The sequence below is a fragment of the Vulpes vulpes genome, chromosome 13 (genome assembly GCF_048418805.1).
Source record: "Vulpes vulpes isolate BD-2025 chromosome 13, VulVul3, whole genome shotgun sequence".
Classification (NCBI taxonomy): domain Eukaryota; kingdom Metazoa; phylum Chordata; class Mammalia; order Carnivora; family Canidae; genus Vulpes; species Vulpes vulpes.
In genome coordinates this window covers 77396236-77410390 of record NC_132792.1, presented here as the reverse complement: position 1 = coordinate 77410390, position 14155 = coordinate 77396236, and positions in this window count along the sequence as shown.

Sequence of the window (14155 nt, the reverse complement as noted above, 5' to 3'; positions counted from 1 at the left end):
CATTGTTCTGTGAGGTAGATGGTTCCTTGAAGATAAGCAAAAAAGATCACAAATCTGAGTATTTTATGGAATTTTGAGTCACGTGGAGGATAGAAGAAAGAGAATGGTAGGAATTGCAATTTGTAAGAATTGCATCAGTCACATAAACTGTGAAATATTGAACAGTCTGGACATAGTGTTCTCTCCTGTTTGGTTTCTCTCAGTTACTTTTTAAAGCTGTTTTCATCTCTGCTTCCACAATACTTAGAAAAGTTATCACATTATAGGTTTATCAGCTTTTTCACTATGGGTGATAAGATTATTTTATGATTACATTTTCTTCTCAGCAATTTTTGTATATGATAAAGTTTTATTTGAATTTCATTTAATATACATATATAAGGTCATATATTAATTCTAATGTTTTTAAACAATTTTATAGCTTCTTTTCTTTTTAATGTAAGCTCTACACCCAACGTGAGGATCGAACTCACAAGTCCAAGATCAAGAGTTTCATGGTTTACTGACTTACTGGCTGAGCCCTCCAGGTGCATTTTAACAAGCCCTAAATTACCTGACGCAATAGTGATCATCTGAACATTATAATTGTGCCTCCTTTCTGATATATAATATTAATATATTAATATTAATAATTAATATTTATTACCCAGATGCATACATATATACCCATTTTTTTTTAGTATCTTAGAATTATCCAACAATGACCCAAAAATATCTTCCCCTTTGAGATACAAGAAATAATTTGGGGTCACTTTCAATACCTAGATTCCATCAATTTCACCTTTTATTAACAGAGATTTTTATTTCTCTTTCTCATCCCCTCCCTTTTCTCTTCCCCTCCCTCTCTGCCTCTCTCTCTCCTTTCTCATTTTAAAGATGCAGTCTTCAGGTTTAGCTTTGAATTTTACACCCAAGTTTTCCCTGATAGCTAAAATTGTGTCTTCCCAGTGAATTATCAGGAGCAATTTTTGTCAATGTACCACTGCAATTGTTAAAATGTGTGATAATCAAAAATAAATGTATCATATTCCAATTTTATAAAATTACTTACATAATAAATGATGTTCATCATTACTATGATATTTTGTGTTGCTTGGTTCACCATAGGGAGTATCATTTTTGCAAAATTGAGTAGAAATGAAATTTATAAGCTGAAAAATAGAGAAGGAGATATCATGTGAAAACTAAAAATGGATTCTTTGGTCAAATATTTTGGGAAACACGGGATGAAACAAAATTGAACAGGATTCTTCATCCCAGAATTTCTTAAACCCTTCACGTACCAAGGTGACTTTTCAAGAAGAGAAACAGATTAGTTGAGCCTCTTAGTAGGAGTAGAAATGCTCCATTTTTTTTTTCTTTTTCTTTTAAGACCATCTCTAAAAACCAATGTTCTGGAAAATCCACTTAAAAATAATTAGAATGAAACATTTTATCTTACTTAGGTATTTTTGCTATTGACTGTGTTTTTCTAACCAGGAGTTGCCATTATTAAATTCAATTATAATTGTTTCAATAATTGTAAAGTCTTTATTTTTATTTTCAAAATGTTACATTTGGATATCATATTTCATCAAGACTGGTGAATTCCGGGCAGCCCGGGTAGCTCAGTGGTTTAGTACCTCCTTCAGCCCAGGGCATGGTCCTGGAGACCAGGGATCGAGTCCCACTTCAGGCACCCTGCATGGATCCTGCTTTTCCCTCTGCCTGTCTCTACCCCCCTGCCCCGTGTCTTTCATAAATAAATAAAATCTTTAAAAGAAATAAAAAATAAAGAATAAAAAAAAAAGACTGGTGAATTCCTTTTTGTAGCAGCAACTTATTACTGCACTAAATTCTCTTTTGTTATTATTATCGTTGTTGTTTTTTCATAGGTTGTTGGGAGAAAGTACTTTTTCTTCTTCCCACCTGGGTCTACCAATAATGGGCCTGCAAATTAATGAGAATGAACAGATTAACAGGCGAAAGGACAAAGTCTATTTAGGTGTGCCCATGGGAGTTGACTAATGAGTATCTGGCTTGCTGAATAGGGAGAGTTAAAGATTTACATGTCAGCTGAACAAGAAGGAGAGCTGGAATTTCAAGTGGATAGCACGGGAGGTTCTAGTGGGCTTTTTTGAGACCAATGGTCAGCTGACTTCTTGCTTTTTGATGCGAGGGCTCAGGCTTTTCCCAAATTAGGAAACTCCCCCTCTGGGGACAGAGAGATGGCATCAATGGCAGTTATATTTCCAGCAGGCTCTGCTTAAGTATAGATATTTCTTTCTATGATTGCTGATTGTTCAGATATTTTCAATTTAATTTTCATGTCACTTCGATAGCCTTTTATTAATTTGTTTAGCTTACAGATTTTTTCTTTGATGATGTTTTTTTTCTTTTAAAAAGTCATCTGTCATAAAATTAACCAATAATCAAACTCAATAAAAACACATTCCAAGAAACAAATGTAGAATTGAGTAAGTCACTAAAAGATTCACAATTGATTTTGGTACCTTTTCCTTCTCAAATTGACATCTGAATGGAGATTATCTGCTCATCGGTGCATCGGTGCATCGTAGGCTTTTATCTGTAGCACATTAAGGGACTGAAGACAAAGGTTTTGTCCTCACCATCAGGTTCTATGACATAAAGAAGATGATATCCATCCTAGAAAGTCCAGGACAGGGATCCCTGGGTGGCGCAGCGGTTTGGCGCCTGCCTTTGGCCCAGGGCGCGATCCTGGAGACCCGGGATCGAATCCCACATCAGGCTCCCGGTGCATGGAGCCTGCTTCTCCCTCCGCCTGTGTCTCTGCCTCTCTCTCTCTCTCTGTGACTATCATAAAAAAAAAAAAAAAAAAAAAAAAAAAGTCCAGGACAGGTTGTTGTTGTCACTTCCTCCCCAAATTATGGTATTAGTGCCTCTGCATGCCCATTCCTAGAGTTCCAGAATCCCTTCATCCCTGCTATGATAGGCAGAATTCTAAGGCATTCCCATAACTGTGTCAAAATGTACAAACCCTGTTAATTTCCTGTCATGGTGTGTAAGGGAAACTCATAAATAATATGGAATAGCATTTTTATGGTTATGTGATATTATTTGGCAGAAGGGATTTTGCAGATGTAATTAAGGTCCCTGATCAGTTGGCTCTGAGTTAATACAAAAGGAGATTATCTTGGGTGGGTCTAACCTAATTCAATAAGGCTTTAAAAGGGGTTGGAGAGATTTGGGAAGTGAAAGAGACTCTCCCTCTGGCCTAGAAGACAGAACCCTGTCATGAGGGGAGGGGCTATGTGGCAGGGATCTGGGCAGTCTCTGGGACTTGGTGGGGTTCCTGGATGGTCATAGCATGAACACAAGGGTGTCACTTATAAACCTGCGAGGAAATGAATTCTGCCAACAACCAGTGAGCTTTGAAGAAGACCTCAAGCTTCAAATGAGATCACAGCCCCAGCTAACAATTTGATTTCAGTGAAGACCCTGAAAAGAGCCTTAGCTAAGCCATGCCCAGACCATTGGCCTATGGGAACTGCAAAATAATACATTTGTGCTGTTCTAAAATACTAAGTTTGTGATGATTTGTTATGCAGCAATAGAAAATGAATATACTTTGTCTCTCACCTATTCTTTCTATATCCCCCAGTCTCTGACTATATTCAGGTATATTTGAATACTCAAATGGAATGGGAAATTGGTGGTAGCAGATTCGTATTGCCTCAACATGTATTGTCATGCTTGAAGATGAGGGAGCCAACTGGCAAAATTTTGTTACTTAGAATTGTCAGCTAGTAACACCAATGCAGTTGAGCTTTACATTTTATTTCCCAACTTCTGCCTTCTTAGTACCAATTATATTCCTGAACTTAGACATCGAAATTAGAGAACATTTTCCAATATTATGACATATAGTCAATCTATTTTCCTATTTTCAGTAGTGATGCATGTGTATACCCATGTGTGTGTCTATATGTGTATTTCTCATTTTTAATCAATAGTCTAATATAAGATTTAGTTATTTTTATTTTTTTCTTTTAAGATGAATATAGAAACAGAAGCATCCAAAAGAAATGTTCACATCCAAAATTGTTGAAAAACCGCTTCAACCTACCCAGATACTAGGTGTAATAATTATGGAAGTGAGAGGCCATGCTGCCTCTTATTTACATTATATCTCGTTTTTCCACCACCACAGCAAGCTGTACAAACTTAAAGAGCTTCTTTTCCTTATGATGCTAGTTCACGCCATCATTAGCTTGGTTTTTGTAGGTGGAAGCACCTCCCACATACCAGTTGTCACACTGAACCCATGGGCAAGCAGCTAAGGAGATTTGTCAGTTTTGGTGTGTCACATAGCCCAAGTGTTATTTACCTTAATCCTAGTTCACTCTTTAAGCTTACATTTCACATACAATTTCTGGTAGCTGAATTCATGTTGTGATGATTAATTATATGTGTCAGATTGGCTGGGCCACAATGCCCAGATATTTGGCCAAACTTCATTCTAAATTTTTCTATGATGCCATTATTTATTGTTATTTTTTGGATGAGATTAACATTTCAATCACCAGACTTTGAGTAAAACAGATTACCCTCCATGGTGTGGGTGAACCTCATCTAATCAGTTGAAGACCTGAAAAGATCAAATACTGACCTTCCCCAAGCAAGAAGGAATTGTGTCCGCAGACTGCTTCAGGACTCAGACTGCAACTCTGCTCGTTGACCAGTAGGCTGGACACATTTTGGACTTGCCATTCTCCACAATTCCATGAGCCAATCCCTTAAATTTGGCAGCTCAACTTATCTAGTATTTAGCTTCTATGTTAATTATAGTAAAACAGAAAATTACTTAGAAGAATATATTGATGAATATTTAGTCTAATAAAATTTCAACATATATAATATGTAGGTACATAGGTGCATATATTTGTATGTGAGTATATAATTTGTGTGAAAATATATACTCACGGTAACCGCATAGAGCCTTGAGTTCATAATAAATACTGTAGCTAAGTTTCTGGATTTGAGGAATGTTAGACACTTTATTTTATTTAAAATTTATATGTGGTAAGTTTTACCTTTATAAATTGTACAGTTTGATGACTTTTTTATTTTTTATTTTAGTTTGATGCCTTTTTAAACAAATACTAGAATATCTGCACCACCATCTGAAGTGGGTCTCCTGCCTTTTTCAGTCAAAACCTCTTACCTAGCCTTGGCCCTCATCTAATACAATATGGATTAGATTTTCTTGTTCTACAATTTATTTAAAATGAAATCTTAAGTCTGCATAGAGTGTGCTTTTCTTCTTTGTTAAGTAAAATATTTGGGTCATCCATTTTGCTGTGTCCATGAAGTTCTTTCCTTTCTTATTCTTGAGCAGTTTCCATCATGTGAACACAGGACAGTTCATTTGTTCCTTGCCTGTTAAACAGTTGGGTTTTATTTTCCAGGTTTGGGCTCTTACAAATAGAATTCTTATAAACATTTTGTAGAAGACTTGTGTGGATATACATTTTCATCTCTTTTAGGCAAACAGTTATAAGAATTGTTGGCAGCCCGGGTGGCTCAGTGGTTTAGTACCTCCTTCAGCCCAGGGCCTGATCCTAGAGACCCGGGATCAAGTCCCACCTCAGGCTCCCTGCATGGAGCCTGCTCCTCCCTCTGCCTGTGTCTCTGCCTCTCTCCATCTCTCTCTGTGTCTCTCATGAATAAATAATCTTAAAAAAAAAAGAATTTTTGGGTCAAATGGTGAGAGTAGGATTTTTATAAGAAATTGCTAAACTATTTTGTGAAGTTGATGTTCCATATCATGCTCCCATCAGCAATATATGAAAGTTCTAACTGCTCCATATTTACCCTAATATTTGGTGTTTTCACTCATTTTATTTTTAATAGTGTTCGAGGTTGGGCATTTCTGTAATGACTGATCATGTTTAGCACTTTTCATGTGCTGATTAGCATTCAGATATCTTATTTTATGAAACATCTTTTCAAATTTTTGCCTTTTAAAATAGAAGTGTTTCCATTATCACTGAATTGCAGGTGTATTTATATATTGTGTACAAAGTCTTTGTTAGCTATATGCTTTGCAAATAGATTCTTTTGTCAGTTGTTCACTCTCATTTTCTTAGTGGTATATTTTGAAGAGGACAAGCTTTGAATTTAGAATAACCCCAATTTATTAATTCATTATCTTGATGGTTCACTTATTTTTGTTTTATGTAAGGAACTTTGCATATACTACAGTGATAAAAAATAAACATATAAGCAAACAGAGAAACTAGCAAATTACTATGCCTCCTACCTGAAGTTTATCATTTGAACTCTTACATTTAGGTCCATGATACAATTATACATGGAGTGAGGTAAATTTCAGGTTTTGTTTTTATTATTTTTATATGGATATCTAGTGGTTCCTATACCATTTTTTAAATATTGTTTCTTTTTTTTTTTTTAAAAAAGATTATTGTTTCTATATGGAATTTCGTTGGCACTAGAAGAAAAAACTAATTGACAAGTATGCATATATCTAAACATCAATTCTTTTGTCAATAGTACTATGTTTTGATTATAGTTGGTTTTGTTGTAAATCTTAAAATTAAGTAATATCTTTTCATTTTGACCTTTTCAGAATCACTTTGGCTATTCTGGGTCCATTGACTTTCCAAACAAATTTTGAATAAACTTATCCATTTTGAAAACAAAAACAAACAAACAAACAAAAAAAACTCCCTCAATTTCTTTATATTGTAATTGCATTCAATCATAGATTGCATTAGGAAAAAATGACAACTTAACAATATTGAGCCTTTTAGTCATGAACAAAGTACATCTCTCTATTTATTTAGGTATTTTTACTTTAGTTATGTTTTATAATTTGTAGACTGCTGGATGGGTTTGGGTGTCATGACTTTTTTTTTACTTTTCCATTTTATTAATTTCTATTTTTGTTTTATTATTATCTCACTATTGATTTAATGTGTTCTTTTTCATCCAGTACTTAGAAGATTAGATCATTTATTTTAGCACTTTGCTTTGTACAAGTCTTTAAAATTGTCTCCTTCAATGCACAGCTTTAGCTGCCTCTTGTAAGTTTTGATACAGCAATGTATTATTTTCATTCAATTCACAATATTTTCTAATCTTTCTTGTGATTTGCTTTTCCAGTATTAAATTATTAAAAAATTAAAATTTTAATTTCCAAATATTTGAAAGCTTTTCAGATGCTTTTCAGATATTGATTTATATCTTCACTCCATTGAGATCAAAGAATATACTTTCTGTAATTTAGACCATTTTAAAATGACTGACATCTATTTTCTGCCTTAGCATATCAATTATTATAGTTTTAAAACAATCTTTATTATACTGTTGTTGAGTAGAGCTTTCTATAAATGTCAATTAGGTTTGGTTTTGTTGTTTGTCTTGTTTTGATCAGTGTAGATCAAATTTTCTATATCTTTATGGATTTTTCTTTCCACTTGTCCTATTTTATACAGAAAGGATTACTTCAAGCTCTACCCACAATATTTGTTTTTTTTTTTTCTTTTGAGTTAAATCAGTTTTTCTTAATGTAATTTGAAACTCTATTATTAGTCACATGCATATCTATCATTACAAAATGTTCACTTTATCCAAGAAAATGTACCTGCCCTAAAGTCTACTTTGTCTGATAGTAGTAAGACAGTGGATTTAGCCTTATTATTTGTTTTTACATAGATGCCTTTTTCTAATCTTTTATTTTTTAACTTATTTATGTCTTTATATGTAAAATGAAGGCTTTTGCACAACACTTTATCCATTCTGACAACCTTGCCTTTTCCCTGTGCATTTAGACTATCTACACTCAAAGTAATAATTGCTATTATTGGCTTCATTTCAACCATTTTGACATTTGTGTTTTATTTGCCATGTGTGTACTTTGCTACTTCATCTTCTTTGTAATAAGAAGTTTCATCTTCTCTACTAGATTTTTAACTGTACTTTTTTTTTTGGTATGTTTTCTATGGCAACTCTAGTTTTTATAACAGGCATTTTAATTTCTTACAGTGTCATCTAATATTCTAGGACATTATGATGCAATTTGTGACATAAGAAACTTTTAACCCTGTATTTCAATTTCCTACCCTTATTCTCTGTGTTTCTGTGATTATAAATTTTACTTTTCATATTATATAAAATCCACAATATAATTCATTTTCTTTTAAACATTTAAAATCATTTAAAATTTAAAAATAAGAAAAAAAATCTTATATTTCTTCATAAATTTAGCATCTCCACCTTTTCCAGTAGTGCTGATATCCTACAGAGTAATTCTCTCAGCTTTTGCTTCTCTGAAAATGTTTTTCTTTATTTTTTACATGGTATAAATCTAAATGGATAGTTTTCCTTTTCTTCCAGCATTTTAAAGGTGTCATTCCATTGTCACTTGGCTTCTGTTATTTTTGATGAGATCTTTATAAAAATTCTTACATTTGTCCTTTATATTATGGATATTTCTCTTCTTTTATTCCTTTTTTTCTCCATATTACTGGTTTTCAAAAAATTAATTATGGGGATCCCTGGGTGGCTGAGTGGTTTAGCGCTTGCCTTCAGCCTGGAGCGTGATCCTGGAGTCTCAGGATCAAGTCCCATGTCCGGCTCCCTGCATGGAGCCTGCTTCTCCCTCTGCAAGTCTCTCTGCCTCTCTCTCTCTCTCTCTTTCTCTCTGTGTCTCTCATGATAAATAAAATCTTTAAAAAATTAATTATGATGTGTTTTAATATGTTTTCCTTTGTGTTTTATTGTTTGTTGCTTTTTGAGTTGTTATTTAATAATTTTCCTAATACTTGGAAAATATTCGATCATATTATCTCCACGCGTTTTTCACCACTCTTCCCCCTTCCTGAAACTCCAGTTTCATACCTTAGTCCTCTCCATCTTGTCCTCATGTCACTGAGTCCCTGCTCATTTTAAATTCACTAATCTATTTTTTTCTTTTGCAGTATATAATTTGTTAGTAATTCTTTAAAGGAAAAATTTTTACTTCAAATATAATATTTTTACTTCCAGAACTTTCATTTACTTCTTTCCTAGATCTTCAATTTTGTCTTATTATGTTTGTTTCCCTTTAAAGCTTTGAGCATTTAAAAATATTTATAAATATAATACTATAAAAGTCTTACCTTCTAGTTGCAGTGTGTTTGCCCTTTATTTAATTACTTTTTATTTCTATTAACTGATTTTCCTCCTATTTCTGGTTTATACTTCCTGCTTCTTGGCATGTCTAGTAATTTTTTAGTGCCTGTGGGACACTTTTTTTGTTTGAGTCCTTTTTGTTGAGTTCTATCTGTAAACATGTTTTACAAAGTGTTAAATTAATTTTGGCTTACAGTTTATCATTTGTATACCAGCTACATGCTCTTTAAAATAGCTATTAAGCTTTCTTTAGGGGAAATCTAAAATAGTCTTTAGGCTTGGTGAAGCATTACTACTATGTGAACCTTCTGATACATCTACTAAATATTTATGTATTCAATGAGGTTTCTCCATTGTGTCTCATGAGTATTAAAACATTTTCAGCCATTTATGAACTCTGAAAATTGTTCATCTGTTAGATCCTTGGTAATTGTTCTCTTCTTGATAGGTTTCATCTCCCAAGATTTGTAGTTTCACCTACACATTTGCAGATTCATGTTCAGCTAGAGACTTACGGTGATCCCATGAAGGTTCTAGAGTTTTTCTGCAGAGCTTCCTTTTCTCCGGTATTTTTTCCCACAAAATCTGGACACTTTGGAATACCCAAAAAGTCAGTATACCTTAACTCAGAAAGAATAATGGGATTTGTTCAGATTTCCCCTTCTTAAATCTAGAAAGGGAAAATTATAAATTGTATCTAGATTTAAATCTGTCTTTGCAATGATCAATTCATTTCTCTTTTGAAGCACAGTTGTATACTGCGTGTAGTCCCAATTATCCAAAAACAGTAATTTCATATAATTTGTCTAGTTTTCTACTTTTGTGAGATGGAAAATCAAAACATATACTCCTTCATAGACAGAATTGAACTAATCTATTTTTATTTATTTTCTTCCTGATGTCAAAATAATAAAAGAACATTTATTTGGCATTTACTCTCAACCAGGCAGTTTTCTATGTATTTTAGAGTCATTTAATATTATTTTCTCCATTTTCCAACCAAATAAAACTTAGCCATATAAAGTGTATGTGAATTTTCTTGAGATCATATAACAAGAAAAGTGATAAACTCTTTGATGCAAGGCATTCTGACTCCAGAACCTCCACTCTTTATCACTCAATTTGCATCCATCTATAAGCATATCATATTTACTTAAATTATGGGGCTATGAAACATGTTATTTGAATTACTTGATTTCCAAGAGATGGAACTTTGTGATCTCTCTCACTACAACTTTTTTGTTCAATACCAATCAATTCCTCAATCTTCATTGAAATTGCTCTTCACTAATGTCAAGACCTCTGGGTCCTTATCCTCTTCCCATTCTTAAAGTCAATCAGGATCCTCCCTTTACCTATACACCCCTATAGCTTTTACAAACACATTCCTTATTTTCCCCTCTGCTTTCATATTGTGTTCTCCTAACTTATTATTTCTTCTGGGATCTCCAGTTTGAAGAAATTTGCTATAGAGGACCACAGGACCATATCTATTGTTTGTATTCCATTCTCCAATTAATTACCAGAACAGGATAGGCAAGATAGACAAAAGGGATACAATGCTTAGAATCAAACTCAATCCCTTCAATGTGGAAAGTTCAAAGAAAATTTGACCTATTTTTAATGTTGACTGTATTAAAACCCGTGCCTTACAAGGTTATGCAACAGTAATTTCTAGGTATGAGTTTATTTTCCATTAGCCTTATCATCATATATTTTGTCTAACTTTCATGCCTTCTGTACCCTGGAGACATGATTATGACATACTGCATCACACATCTCCATGATCCTCTTAGTTCTAGCAAGAAGAAAAACAAGGAGAAGAGCAAAGTATTTTGTTTCTAATCCATCATGTCGTGTTACTCCTCTTTCAAGTTGCTCTACTCACACAGCTCCAGCTCTCATAAGGCATCAATAATGCCATTTCCTTTCGTTGCCCTTCAAGTACAGGGAAATAATAAATTCCTGCTGTAGTTCGTCCACAGATAAGATATTAATTCAATAAACTTTTCCTACACTCTTATAGTAAAATGTCATTAAATTATCTTTTAATCCCAGCCTAGAGTGTCTTTTGGGTCCTGCTGGGACTCTGCCAGATAAATCATGCCAGACAAAAATTCATCAATTAGCATGTATAATAATCTTCAACAATTTTCTAGAACACTACTGAGGATTACGATCATGAGTGCAATCTATGTGAGAGATGATTTTATAAATAGCAGGATATCAGTCATAAGCTTTGGGATGCCTGGGTGGATCAGGGGTTGAAGTGTCTGCCTTTGGCTCAGAGCATGATCCTAGAATCCAGAATCAAGTCTGGCATCAGGCTCCCTGTGGGAAACCTGCTTCTCCCTCTGCCTATGTCTCTGCCTTCTCTGTGTCTCTCATGAATAAACAAATAAAATCTTTAAAAATGAAACAGAACAAAACAAAACAAACAAACAAACAAACAAAAAGAAAAAGAGCTTTGGTACAGGAAAATCTCCAATCTTTGTAAGGAGGAACTAGTGATACTAAGGTTTATTTCCAGATCTAACAGAGGACCATGGTACCTTCATATTAGCAAAACAAGAACCTCAAACATGGAATAAAACTGGATGATTTGGCTAGCTGAAGAAAAAACAAGAAGAAACATAGAAACAAAAATTAAACTTAAAAAAATTGAAAGCTCAGTTGGGTAACCCAGAAAACTGCAGAGGAAGTGAACATAGAAACATTCCAAAGGACAGGGTAATGGTAGCATGGATTTGTGGGCCTCTCTCTCAACTATACTGGTATTAGAGTAAGATTGGCCTGAGACTGTCTCAATTTGGTTAGTTTATAATTTCATCCTAAAGTAATAATAGTATTCCCTTTTATTCTGACAAAGTGTCATTCTATATTAAGATGATATAATTCCCAGAACTTCATCCTTTCTCTATCAGTATTTCTTGATCTCATTAGGAAGACTGTTACTGGTTCAGGCTGGTCAGGTATCTGGATCATCAACCATCAGAAGGAAAAGATCAGAGGGCACAGATTTAGTCCACTGATGAGTCTCTGCTAATTCTTAGCCACTCTCATTAGTGTCAACTATGGCTTTGTGTTCTGCGTTAGAAACATAAGAGGTAATAATTAGGTTTAAAAACAAACATGAATGTAGTATAACCAAAATCTGATTTTGAGAAGCTTCATTAGCAGCTTGATGGACAATGGGTAGTTGTGTGGAGACACCACTGGAAGGAATAGTAGACCCTACAAAAATTTGGGAAAGACATCATATAAACACAACTTTAAACACTGGAAATAGAAAGTAGAAATATATTTTCTGTAAATGAATTATCAAGTATTAGCAATATTTTGAATGTAGGGATGAAAGATACAGACAGAAAGTAGTCAAATGCAACTTTAGGTTTCCAGGCTAAATGACTGAATGCATATCCGTATCATTGACTAAGATCAATAAAATTAAAGGAGACAGACACATCTTTAGGCAAAAGAAAGCATGTGCAGTATTTGACATAATAAAAATAGTTGTCTTAGTGGACTTCAAGTTTTATCTCAGTGATATAAAACTCTGGTAAGAATATAGTTCCCACTCTTACAATAAGAAAAAAGCTGCATTAACATGCAAACTTAGTGATTTGTCCAAAGATTAGGTTGCAGAGCAAACAAATAACAGGTAATGTGGAGAGATGTTGGTGCCTGCAGGGGGAAATACAACTCAACATACTTGGTGGGTATGTTGCCTAATGCCATGTAAGCCAGTTAGAAGATTGGTCTAGAAATTTTAAATAAATTTTAAAAGACACAGGCTTAATTCCCCACCACTACACTAATAAGTACAAGAAAAAGCATAGCAGCGGAGAAGATTGTATTGTCTGCTAAGGGTATATTTTCCCTGGGGAGCAGTGTGAAAGAAAGATCCACAACCTAGTGAAGAGTCCCAAAGACAAGCAGGGAGCAAACACTGAGTAAAATCCTTTAGCAAATTAACTCACTCCATAAACAAAATATATCAAAAGAGCAACTTGAAGGCTCTAGTACTCTGAGGGTTACTAAAACAATAATAAACCTCAAACACAGTCCAGCTACTGACAATATCAACACAAATCCCCAATTAAAATCTTAACAGAAGGAAAGTCATAAACAAACATACTTCTGTATTTACTTTCATGTATACATATGATTTTCAACCAAAAATAACGAGGCATAACAAAAGGCAAAAAATTTTTTTCTGAAGACAAACTAATCTTCAGAATCAAAATTAAGTAACATACAGATAGTGAAACTAACATAAAAGGGATTTTAAATATTATTAATATGCCAAATTCTCCAATGGAGAGAGTAGAAAGTATATAAGATCAAATGTAAATCACTTCAGCAGATATATGGAAACTCTAAGAATTATATAAATGGAAATTTCAGATTTTTTTAAACCACAGAAATACTGAAGAATGCTGTTGATAAGCTTATCAGAAGACTACATAGTTGAGGAAATTATCAGTGAACTTAGAAACAGGTTAATAGAAATTTTACAAAATGAAATGGAAAGGAAAAAAGAAGTAAAAAAATTCAACAAAGAACTCAAGAACTGTGGGAAAATATCAATAGTTTAACAAATTAGATTCCTAGCTGGAAAAAAAGGGAGAAAATAGAGTATAAGAAATAGATAACAGTAAAAGAAATGGCTCAGAAAAAATGCAAATCAGTGGCAGGCACCAAACCACAGAAGTTCAGAAAACAACAAGTAGGATAATAAATACAAAATAAACAAACACTGCCCATATAGCATGTTATATTTAAACTTCCCCAAATTAAAGACCAAAAGAAAACCTTGAAGGAAAGCTGAGGGGCGAACATTACCAGCATAATTATTATTTACAGAGGAAGAAAGATCAGAATTACAAGAGACAGTTTTCCAGAAAAACCATCTCTCAAGCAAAATTTGAGAGCATTGATTGTCAACAGAGATATTCTATAAGAAGGTATTTCTTCAGGAATAAGAAATATGAAATAA